Here is a 12,921-nt window from a genome sequence, read left to right on the forward strand (position 1 = left end):
TTTAGAAAATATGTGGAGGAAAAGAAACCACAGGGACCTTGCTGTAAAAACAACAACAAGAAGAGCGATTGGTGAGAGAAGGGTAAGTGAAGTGTCTATGGTGGGATTTAGTAAAATCTAATGTAAATTAAGGGACTCCTGTCCTATCAGACAAAAATAAGTTATCCAGTTCCAAAAACATTCCCCCAACTACTCTATTGATTTTGCAATAATATACAATAGATGGACACAATAACATCCATAAAGAAAAACATGTAAATGTCCTCCCTCCTCTTATCAGAAGCCTGATGAGTATTCTTATTCAAATTCTATTGTATGATCTCTGCTCCTATTTGTTTACCATCTATTTTTCACCCAAAGGAGTCATGATACCCATGAACATAGTTTTAACAAAGGGTATGCAATCAAGTCCAGATCTGTACTGTACACTTACACAGTGGTCTCCATTCCAGACATAGTAACGTGTAATAAATGGCCACCAACTGGCATGGAAAGTGTCTGGTTTCTTTAATAATAATAATAATAATAATAATAATAATAATAATAATAATAATAATTTTTATTTATATCCAACCCTCCCCAGCCGAAGCCGGGCTCAGGGCGGCTAACAACAATAAAACAGTACAAAAGTACAGCACAAACAGCACTCTAAAATCATTCATTATAAATTAATTCAAATCAAGCCACTGGCAACCATTGGGCCAGAGCTCCGCGAAGATTGCCGAGGGAGGGAGTCAGGCTGTGCCCTGGCCAAAGGCCTGGTGGAACAGCTCTGTCTTGCAGGCCCTGCGGAAAGATGTCAAGTCCCGCAGGGCCCTAGTCTCTTGTGACAGAGTGTTCCACCAGATCGGAGCCACAGCCGAAAAAGCCCTGGCTCTTATCCCTTCAATACTGCTACACCATGATGTACCTAAAACAATTTTGATACATGCAGCTATCTAAAAAAAATTAAAGATTAATCCTATGTACTTTTATTCAAAAATCAGCTCATTGTTTCATGGGGCTTCTATTGAGGATGAAGTACAGATTACAATGTAAGAATTAGGTTGGGACTTCTGCACAAGCAAACACTGCTCCTCGATTGCAAATGTCATAAGATATTTAACACCTGATGTTCTCCTTGGATGCATGTGACACTCTACTCAGTTGATTACTCAATAATTTTTTACACATGAAGTTGACCCTGAAAAATGTTAAGCAAGTTCAACTGGTTAAAAATGTGGGTTGCTAGTTGGTAAGTGGAGCTCACCAGTGATTGCATCTCCCCAGTACTGAAATAACCTCATTGCTTATCCATTTGCTTATGGGAATAATTCAGTGTGCTGTTGCTGATCAATAATGCCCCTAAATCCAACTCTACAATTCTAGGATACCATTCTGGCAGCCTTTTTGGCTAAAGAGCACAGATGCTCTTAACAAAAATATCAATATTTTAAGGGCCTGTTCCACATACACCACCTTCAGGTGGGTAGCTTCTGGTTAGGGTGGCCCTGTGCCCTATTTTGAAGTTCTCTATTTGAGGAAGTCTATCTGGAAGGTTATCCAGTTTAAAAATAAAGAAACATCAGAAGGAAATGTAGCAGGCTTTGAAGTTGTCCATCAATATATTATCCATCAATATACTGTCCATCAATATATTGTCCATCAATATATATTGTCCACCTGTATAATTATAGTGAATATTTCTGATGCATATCTATTCATATAAATTGGCATAGACAAAATTTATGCAAATTTCATTTTTTAATGATTTTAGACCTTCCTGGGGTGACAACCTGACTCTGGAATTCTCTCTCCAGCAGGGCTAGTGCAGTACATTTTGCTGTCTGTGGCAGCTGCTTCACATTGCCTAATGGTATGGCAGGCCCAACTCCACAGGGAGATTCTAAGAATCATAGAATTATAGAGTTGGAAGTATCCCCAGGGGTAATCTAGTCCAACTCTCTGAAATGCACAAATCTCCATTAAAACATCCATGACAGACAAAGCAGAGTCCACAACTGCTCAAGGGAGTCTGTTCCACTGTCAAACAGCTCTTACTGTCAGAAAGTTATTCCTGATGTTTAGTCAGAATCTTCTTTCTTGAAACTTGAATCCATTGGTTCACTTGATCCATCTTCCATGTATTAGCCCTTTAGATATTTGAAGATGGCTATACAGTAATATTTCCTCTCAATCTCCTCTTTTCTGGGCTAAACATACCTAGCTCCCTCAACTGTTCCTCATAAGGCTTGGTTTCCAGACCCTTGATCATCTTGGTTGCCCTCCTCTGCACATGTTCCAGCTTGTCAATAACCTTCTTAAATTGTGTTCCAGAGAACTGGAAAAAGTATTCCAGGTGTGGTCTGACCAAGACAGAATAGAGTGATACGCTTACTTCTCTTCATCTAGACACTATACTTCTGTTGATGCAGCATTAGCTTGTTGTTGCTGCACTACATGACTCATGCTAAACCTGTGGTCTACTAAGACCTGTAGATCCTTTTCACATGTACTACTAGTAAGCCTGGTGTCCCCCATCTTATATTTGTGCAGTTGCTCTTCCTGTCTAAGTGTAGAATAGTGATGGGCAAACTTGACCCTCAAGCTGTTTTGGGACTACAACTCCCATCATCCCTAGCTAACAGGATCAGTGGTCAGGGATGATGGGAATTGTAGTCCCCAAACAGCTGGAGGGCCAAGTTTGGCCATGACTGGTATAGAACCTTACATTTGTTCCCACTGAAATTGTTAGTTTGGGCCCAGTTCTCCAACTGTTAAGGTCATCTTCAATCCCAAGTCTGTCTTCTGCAGTGTTAGCCACTCCTCCCAGTTTGGTGGCATCTGCAAATTTGATGAGCCTCCCCTTAATTCCTTCATCCAAGTCATTTACACAGATGTTGAACAACAAAGGGCCCAGGATAGAACCCTGCGGCACCCCACCTGTCACCTTTTTCCAGGATGCTGAGGACCCATGAATGAGTACTCTTTGGGTTAGGTCAGTTAACCAGCTACAAATCCACCTAACGGTTGCCTTGTCCAACTCACATTTTACCAACTTCCCCGTAGGTTAGTGATAGAGTGTCTGGTTTTCATGCAGAAGGTCCCAGGTTCGAGCCCCAACAATTTCATGTAGCATGAAAGGAACTCCCTGCCTGAAACCCTGGAGTGCTGATGCCAATACTAAGCTAGATGGACCAATGGTCAGATTCGGTATAAGGCAGTTCCCTAGGTGTCTTCATTATTACTGTTTTGGTGCCAGATTACTCCCGTGCTATTTACCTGAGCTTTTAATTAACATGTAATGATTTTTCATGGCTTTAATTGTGTATTGCTATATTATCTGGCCTTGTAGCTTTATTTTACTATTGCTAGGTCTAGGATATTTTATTGTTATTATTTTTAGTGTCTATTGTAAGTCACCTTGAGGCTTTTTTGTAGTGGAGAAGCACTGTAAAATTGAATTAAAATAAATAATAAAATACAGAATCTTTGTATGTGAATATATTTAAGAAATGCATTTAGTGGCCCCAAATTTAGAACAGTGAGAAAATAACTACCCTTGGGAGGAATATGTACTAGTTGGTCAATATTAATGATCAAAAGATTTTATCATTTTCATGTTACTCAAATCTGCAATACAGCTAAATTGCATTCAATCATTTCTCCTCTGAAGGATTAGTGACTTGGAAGAACAAAACCCACAACCACCAGACTTTGAGCATCATAATTTCTCAACGCTATGCTGCAGAACATTAAGACAGGATGAGGAATTAGCTGTGCCAAGGAGAAAATTTGCTACTGTCAAAGTTATTTAGTTTTTCATTTACAAATACGATGTGATAGAACCAAAGAAGGGGGAAGGGAGGAGATATATTAACCAGCCAATGTTAAAAACTGTAATTCAATATCTGGTTATAAATCTTTTTAATAATGCAAGGTTCGGGATGATGTTATTTTTATATATTAAGTATGAGATATTGGTTTCTTTTTAAATTAATAGAAGTCCAGATATATTTAAATACTTGATAGGGTTGACATTTCCTAGAAGGAAGGTGGAGTTTATTTAGTGCCCCACCCTTAAAAACAACAACAAACCAACTTACTAAACTCAGACCATTAATGTGGCCTGCTGGGCGTATTTTGCATTTAACCACTGAACAGTTATTTATTATTCTTCCCCTGAAATTTTCACAGTGCCTCTTTCATCAGTTAAATTCCTCCTTTTGAAACAAGCAACATTTGAACAAAAACAGTCTTTCTTCCCCGCCCCCCTTTCTTTCTTTAAGAATCAAAGCATTCCCCCCCCCCCACTCCCTTCTACTGAAATTAAGTTTTCTGGACTGAATTACCCAGCTTACACCATAGCAAGTTCAGCCACTGGAAATTATTTAGAAATAGCCAAACTAGAGGGCCAAAGGCCTCAGGCCTTTATCTTAGACTACATGATTGATGTGTTGTGGGCCCTGCTGTGTTTAACAGTGATTTCTATCTGTTGCTAGCGGCAACAGTCAGGGTCTCAGCATGAGGCCAGCAGCAGCAGGCCTCGCTGCAGCAGCAGGGCCGCACACAGGGACAGACAAATAGTCTTTTCAGCTGGACAGGTCTCATGGGGGGGTTTGACATAAAGGGCCCTTTGGAAAAGCTGGAATTGTCAGTCCTTTGATGGCCCCATGCTGGGCCATTAGCTTCTGTTACTAATTTGCAGCGTATGTGCGAGGGCAGAGCGGCAGGAACACCTGCAAGCTGCTCAAATGCATTGTGGGAAGGATTTTATGGGGAGAGCAAAAAAAGGAAGAAAGGACGAGGCATAACCCCCTCCATCTACAAGGGCGTTTGACACTGCCTATTATCATTTTAAGCCATCAAAAGATGACTGTGAACTAGCAACAAGGGCTCCAACTGAAACTGGAAAAGCAGAAAAGCAGAAAGGAGAGGGAAACGCTTTTTGGATTTTTATTTTTATTTAAAGGCCATCCACCTTAACACAATGAGAGGTTTTTCAGGATCCCCCCCTCCCCTTTTCAGACAGAGGAGGCAATCTTATATAGGCCAAAATACCCAGCTAGAGTGGAGTTTATTAGGAACAGAATTTCTAAATTAAAGCTCAATCTCCCTGCTTAACTTTCTTTGCTTCACTAATTCCACACCTGGAAACAATATTAAACTAAAGCTGAAGATCAAAATGTCGAGGAGCAAAATGTTAGGAGGCAGATTCTTTGAGACACGTATTTTTAAACAGGAAAGGACACTTTGGTCCTGAAGATTTTTAAACAGGAAGAACACTTAAGTTCTGAGGATTCAAGTGTGAAAAACTGAAAGTTTCCAGCTACTTAATGGAAGGAAATTTCTAATGAACTCTACACTGGATGTTGCTAGACATCCAGGACTGCTCAAAACAATGCATCACCAACAGACATTATTTCCTGATGTTCAGAACAGTTTTAATACTTGGAAACAAGGGGTGTGATATAAAACCCCCATAATGCAGGGGGTACATAATATTGTGTATGTTAATAGGTATGTGGGAAATGTTTGTGGAAATCCCAATGGAAAACCTCTGTGTCCAAGAAAACCTGCCGAGTGCCCACACCAAATACAGTATCTTATTCACAAACCTTCCTTTGATTTGTGTTGATATGCAGGATTAGGAAACAATAACCCTTCCAAGATTGCAGCTTTAGCAGGCAGAGGATGTCACTTTTTTGTTTTCAGTAAATGACTAAAATAATATCAAGCACATGCTGTAAAACAATGAACTAATTCTGTCCCTCTCCCCACTCAAAATGGCTAATGAAAATGTTTGTTCTCAGGCTGAGTTGCCCTCCAGAGTACATTTTTCCCCTACCAAGCTATAAAACATGGGTGCATAATTGAGTCACTGACAGCGCTTGCAGTACAGCGGTGCTCACAGATGGCTGTTTAATAAAAACAAATGGTAATAAGGGGATCAATAGAATGCCAAAAATAATCCTGACTTTTACAATGTTTAGAAAACCATAAGCCACATTTTCCTGCTCTCACAACTTCTTCTGTGATCACAACACTCCAGTTCCTCACAAAGAGAGTTTTATAAATATATGTAGCACAGACTCCTTTCTTTACCCTTTCTGTAAATCCCTAGAAGTCATTTCCTTATTGTGTTGTGAATCTCCTTCCTGGTGGGTTCTCTCTCTCTCTCTCTCTCTCTCTCTCTCTCTCTCTCTGTCTGTCTCTCAGATATATTGGGGTCTGTTCAGATACTGCTGTACTTCAAGCGACTGCAGTGGTGAAGAGACCAATTGGTTAGCTAATTAAATTGTGAACCTAATTCTACTTTCACTTCAGAATGCTGCCTTCTGCAAGCCCCTTTCTCTTAACCCCAGGCCGCTCTGCCCAGTTCCACCCCTACCTGCTGTAAGATACTGATCTTGGTCAACTTAATAGATTCACACTGTATGGTAGGGAATCTGCAATCCTCCAGATATTAGACTGCAGCACCCAAGAGCCCCACAGCAAACAGTCTGGGATGAGGGCCACAGGTCCGTCCTCCTTGCTGTAAGGTCTACTGAGATAACGGGCATGGGAACTACTAGGAGGCTGTGCCAAACGGTTGATGGGAAAGGTGAGTCTTTGAGAGGCAGGCTTGGAAGGAAATGAGAGGTGACATTCACATAGGTGTTCTGGGAAACAGTTTCATACATAAGGGGCAGCAAGGGAGAATGAACCTAAGTCATTTTGAGGGAGAATGATTTGAAACTAAGTCTCTCCAGTCAACACTCTTACCCAGTGTGACACCCTGGCTCTCAAAGAGGCCAAAGCTCTTACACTTAGGAGAGGAATTTGGAAATTTCATGGTCTGGAAAAGTTTACACTATATTGTTCGGTTTGGGTTCCTACCATTTTCTTTTATAATGTCAACTGAATAATGAGTTTCTCTTCAAAACTGGGATCACCAGGCTCCAGTCCTGTTTGCTATAGAATTTCCTTGTGTCAAAGATAATGGAAATATTAATTGTAATTTTGTACTTATTTTGATGATTCTGGAGTACCGCTTTCATGTACTGTATGCCTTATAATAGCGGGTACACTGTGACGAATACATTCGTTGTACTTTGCTTGCCATATATTCTTTGTATGCTAGCCCGAACCCCTGGGTTTTTTTGTATTTGTGTATGTACCAACACTTCCGTGTGCTGCGCTGGCTCGCCAGATGCAGCTTTGTCACGCTGGCCACGTGACCCGGAAGTGTCTTCGGACAGCGCTGGCCCCCGGCCTCTTAAGTGAGATGGGCGCACAACCCTAGAGTCTGTCAAGACTGGCCCATACGGGCAGGGGTACCTTTACCTTTACCTTATGTACCAACACAGTGGGTTGCTTATTTTTGTGCTTACTGCTTGAACAGTGGCAGACCTTGGGGTCTCAGATTTCAGCAGCGCCCTGTGCGATGCCAAAATTTGGCGCTCCCCACCTCTCGCCTTCCATTCTACAACATAGAATTTTTTGAAATATCACATTTCATTTTTTTCGGCAAGCAGGGAAGTTTTATGTTTATGTTTTTGTTATTTCTGGAGAAAGCAGGGCTCACTTTGCCATGTCTGGCAAGGCTTTCTATTTTAAGGGAAATATTTGACAGAAACAGACACACATGTGCTGACAACAGTTGCCACTATTTCAATGAGTGCAAGTAGAGTAAGCAGACGCCACAAGGGTGTCAGCAGAGCTGCGTGAACATGCGGAAATGAGGCTCCAAAGAGAAGATGCACATTTAGTAAGGCTCAAACCGATCGAAAGCATTGTTGGCCAGGAGATGGAACAGTGTGTCATTCTGGAAGGGGAGGCAGATGGCCTTTTTGGCACCCTGGCATTGGAAAATATTTGTGGATTTTCCATCACATTCAAGATGTCAGCTGGTGGAAATGAAGAGTTGTATTGAACATTAGTCGTACTTTGAGAAGACCCATTGAAATTAATGGATCTGTGTGAGTTGGGTCTATTAAAGCCAGTGGTTCTACTTTAAGTATAACTTAGTGGAGCATGGGCCCAAAGAACAAATCAGTCTCTGGAGAGGGGAAGGGGAGAACCTGCAACCTTCTAGAATAGCGCTCACTAAGGGAACGGACCTAGCAAGGCAATAGCTGTTCCTCATCCTTGTAGCCAGCAATAGAAAGAACACCTTCACATGGTTGGACACTGGAGTGGTGGACCCACCCTCACAAGGACAAGGAGAATTGGAAGCTGAACATATAATAAATAATTTGTTGGCATCTTCTCACTTCCAAATTCCTTGTGCCTCAAGGTATGTGCCTTGCTTTACTGACTGTCTCCTCTGTGTCTGTAAATCTAAGCAACATTATTAGACCAGGCAGGCTATTATTCATCCCATCATAATTTTGTACCATAATTAATGGGAACCTTCTATTTACCAGGAGGCACTTCAGACACAGTCTCTTTGTGCCCCCCTCCCTCCTAAGTTCAAATTCCAAGGGAATTCTACAATGAGCATGGTAAATACCTTATTACTGGGTTTTTTATTTTTTAGAAAAACACAATAAACTAGAAGCTTCCAGACATTTAATTACAAAATATATGCAAATGAAAGACATCAACAAGCCTACAGGAAGATTCCTGCTTCAGTATTCTAGAGAAGCCTCAATAAATATTTCAAGGTTTCAAATGGATGCTTTGCAATCGTATGCTTTTCATTTGCATGAGTGCCGGAAGGAAGCGTTCAAAACCGCCTCAGAGCAAACACAGAGTATTTTCCTGTAAAACTTTAATTGGGAAACTGACACTATATAATCTGTACATCATTGCCTCTGAGCTGTTGTTAAAAAATTAAAGCAGCATCAAAGAGCTGCTTTGTTAAATTAACACATGTTGTATATCCCAGACGTGCTCTGTGCCACAGAAGGAAATTGCTTTGAGCCGTAAACAATTTGACTAGGAAAGCTGGCAGGGCAGAGGTAGCAAAAGCATATAAATAAGAGGTTCAAAGCTGAGGCTATCAAGAGCCAATAGGTCACAAGTAAATGGGCAATGAGTTGTGGTTTTGTATGGTTATGAAAGACAGGTAATTTTTTTTAAGAAGGAAAACCAATGTCTGCAAGAAAGATGCATTAACAAACAGTTTCCTAAATGTGTTTCAAAAACAAATGTCCTCGCCAGGGGAAACCACTCAGAATGAATTATGAAACCCATGTTCTGATTGAGTTCAGTCTCCTCCAGCTTTACTCTAAAGCAAATAGACTTACAATACAATACAATACAATACAATACAATACAATACAATACAATACAAATGGCTTGTTAGTCTTATTTAGAGAAGACCCACTGAAAGTTAGGGACATGACTAATTTACATCTATTAATTTGAATGGGGCATATAATTCCAGGGGGGCAATCACAAATTATGCAGTCGAGTTTCCTATATTTGGAGAAATCACAGGGGGTCAGCACACCTGCAGTGCACTAGATAACTTCAATCTGAGTAAAACTTACTTGGATGCAACCCTATGTCTACTTGAGCCCCACTGAGTTCAGTAGGGTAGGTGAGAATAGGATTAGAACCTTAGCAGTTGCAAGAAATAATTCAGTTCAAGTTTAATGGACAGGGAAGGTGCTCTCTAGAGCAGGGGTTGTCAACCTGGTCCCTACCGCCCACTGGTGGGTGTTTCAGGATTCTAGGTGGGCGCTGGGGGTTCTACGGCACAAGCTGAATCCTCCTTCCATCAAGCCTGGTGGGTGGTAAGGAAATTTTACCATCCAGAAAGATGCATTAGTGGGCAGTAGGTATAAAAAGATTGACTACCCCTGCTCTAGAGGATACTGAATGCAACTAGGAATATTGATTTCATAATTTCTGTGTTGAGTGGTTTCATACAGGGATGACATTTGTGCTAAAAATTCACTGGAAAATCAAGAAAGCACGCCTCTTTCAAAATCTCCTTTCCATCCAGTCACTTGGGCTTCTCTTCATTCTAATGAACAAAGTGTCCCTTCTCTTGATTTCTCTTCTTTCAATTACAGATGACACTCCATCATCCCACGAAAAGGTGGGTGCTGCCTCTTAACCTGTGCTAAATTTTTGTCTTGGGCTCAATAAACCAGAAGGCTTCCTCCCTCAATCTGGTTGTCCATTTCTGCACACTTTTCCAACTCTACAATGTCCTTTTTTATATGTCGCAATCAGATCTGTTCACAGTAGTCGGCTGGGATCTGCACCGGTGGCAATGTAGCAGTAGGATAAGCTAAATATTCCAGGAGTGTAAGGAAACTGGCTGGCAAAGCTGTTTCATGGCCTGAAAATCCACAACTGAGCTGAGATGTCACAAACTTTTTATATCCTCAAAGTCTATGTGCTGGGCACTATGGCTCGAATTGTGCTACTTGCAAAAGATCAATCTCTCAGATCTTTGTTGTCAATTGAGAAGTTAACCATGCCACTATAGGCTATAGACCACTGGTAGCTAACACAGTGTCCTCCAGACGTCGATGGCTTTATCCCATTATCCCTGACCATTGGACCATGCTGGCTGGGGCTGCTGGGGGTTGGGAGCTGAGCAAAATTTGGAGGCTATCCACCTGGTCCATGAAGTTGGTTTAAGAGTTTTGCATCTTAACACAAGCCAATCCAATGAAGGGCTTCTGGTCAGTACTGCTGAAGCAGACTAACCAAGCAACTCTTGCAGAAATAAGATAAGTATTTTATCTCCAACCCCACACTGTAAAACCCTGTGGGAGGTTAAAAGCAAATGTCTTCCATACATAAATGAGAGTGCTCATGTAATTTTATCAGCCTCTCTCGAGTGACCAGCTATTCCTGTCAGAACCACTCAAATATATCTCTTCCTTGCCATTACTAGAATCCACAAGGCAACTAGAAACGCTACTCAACTGCACAGCTTAACTGATTAAGTAGGTGGGAACTGATGCCAGATCAGCACAAAAGTGTCTCTCTGCTAACCAGAAACCAGCCGCAAGCTGTGTCAGGGGACTGACCGCAGATATCATGCTGATAGCAAAGAGGCTTGAAATTACAACTTCCTGTTTCACTGCTCTCACGGTCACATGCAACCTCAGAGAGGAAACGCTAGCAGGAAGAGAAACGCCTTCAGATGGTCAGACAACTGCTTAGTGTGATACATGTCCCTGTGGTTCATTTTTTAGCAGTGATCATTCACCGCAAGACAGAGATGACACTCTTAAAATGTGTCATGATACGCCTCTCTCTCTGTCCAAAAATACACATGCACAAATTGATTTGAGTAGAGCCAATCAAGGTGGGGAGATAGATTTTTTATATATATATCAATCTACAAGTGTGGGGAAATTGCACCAGAGATGCATACTATTTTTAATCATGTTTCCACAGCTGCTGATTGTCAGGTGAAAAGACTGAGTGTTCAAAGAAAGAGAAAAAATGCCAAAATAATACTTGCACACTGTAAGGTGCTTCTGTGTATGTGTGTGTGTGTGTTTGTGTGTGTGTTTGTGTGTGCGTGTGTGTTGAACTGTGGCCTGCAGTGCTTCACCTTCTGAAGTACCAGCTTGTGCTCTGGGTCCTCAGGAGGCCAGGCAGATTAGGTTTTAGGGGAAATGTGTAATATAGGCTGCAGTTCAAACTGGGGAGAGTCAGCTGCCCTCCCAGCTTGATAGCGTCAGCTGACACTCAATCAGGGCACACCAAGCCCTAAAAACTTCTTGCCGCCAAGCCAAGTTCAACCAAGAGTCCTGAGGAAGACTCTCCTGCTGTCTTCTCCTTACTACTGTCTCACATTTTAATTCCTGTTACAGATAGATAGCCATGTTGGTCTGCCATAGTCAAAACAAAACAATTTTTTTTTCCTTTTCCTTCCAGTAGCACCTTAAAGACCAACTAAGTTAGTTCTTGGTATGAGCTTTCGTGTGCATGCACACTTCTTCAGTGTGCATGCACACGAAAGCTCATACCAAGAACTAACTTAGTTGGTCTTTAAGGTGCTACTGGAAGGGGGAAAAAAAATTAATTCCTGCCTGCATTTCACTCCACATCTACTTCTGGATCTTGAAACTTGACATTCTGCCTGGCTTCAACTTTACACTTGCTACTCATCTTCCTGAGCTGGTGCCTGAACTCTGGACATCTGTTGCTCTTCTGATCCTCTTGCATCTGAGCTGAACTCCAGCCACAGTGCATCTCTGCGTTAGGCCAAGGCCTGATGTCTCATCACATACACAGGACATGATTAGCTAGGTAGCAGCAGTAGCAGAGAAAGGGGGGGGTGACGAAAAGGGCAGGGAACACTGGGTGGCACTTACCTTGGGGTGGCACACCAAACCCCAAGGTGCAGGGCCCTCCAGCCCCTAACCTGCCACCTCCCCCTCAGCTGCCCTCCAGAAGAAGGGTGCCTGGGAGGGACACAACACCTTAGCCCCACACTGCTTTTGCAGGCAGCGTGCACGCACGTCATGTCCCCCTGACTGCCCCCCAAGTGGAGGGGACCAGGGAGGGACGCAGCTCCAGAAGTGCGCCCTGCCCCCAGCATGCTCCATCCTATGGAGTTGTGTGCTTCGATAGCGTGTGTACCCACCCCGGGTGTCACCAGGGTTCCTACGCCACTGGGAGGCGCTAGATACATGTTCTCTGATCAGTGGGATCATACAGATAACGGAAAGCGGGGGAAGTCAAAGCAACTGAAAGGGGCTATTGTGATGGCTACTGGCTATAAACAATAAAATCTACTGACTGACAAATGAAAAGGGCAACAAACAAGAGCAAAAAAGTGCAAAAATGTGTGCAGAGTGTCTTTCAAGAAACTTTTTTTGGGGGGAGGGTACTCCCTGTTTTGCACCAAAACAACCCTTTAAAAATTTGTTGCAGATTTAGTCCTTACAGTGAAAAGTAAAACCCAGCCTGCCTAGCTTTGACCTAACATCTGCCTCTGGCCACCCTTTACCTTTTATTGCTTTTATAGCTCCGATT

At 42.2% G+C, this 12,921-nt stretch overlaps 1 protein-coding gene and 1 long non-coding RNA gene across 11 annotated transcripts in view; one reads left to right on the forward strand and one right to left on the reverse strand.

The window, feature by feature from the left end:
• Positions 1-12,921, reverse strand: part of FBRSL1 (fibrosin like 1) — a 762,210-nt gene that overhangs the window by 371,004 nt on the left and 378,285 nt on the right. The gene's annotated exons all lie outside the window — the stretch shown is intronic.
• Positions 1,769-5,596, forward strand: LOC310751501. Its single transcript, XR_014542568.1, has 2 exons — positions 1,769-5,499; positions 5,551-5,596. It is a non-coding gene; the product is annotated as an uncharacterized lncRNA (long non-coding RNA).

Source organism: Podarcis filfolensis, assembly GCF_964270895.1.
Source record: "Podarcis filfolensis genome assembly, chromosome: 16".
In the NCBI taxonomy this organism is placed as follows: domain Eukaryota; kingdom Metazoa; phylum Chordata; class Lepidosauria; order Squamata; family Lacertidae; genus Podarcis; species Podarcis filfolensis.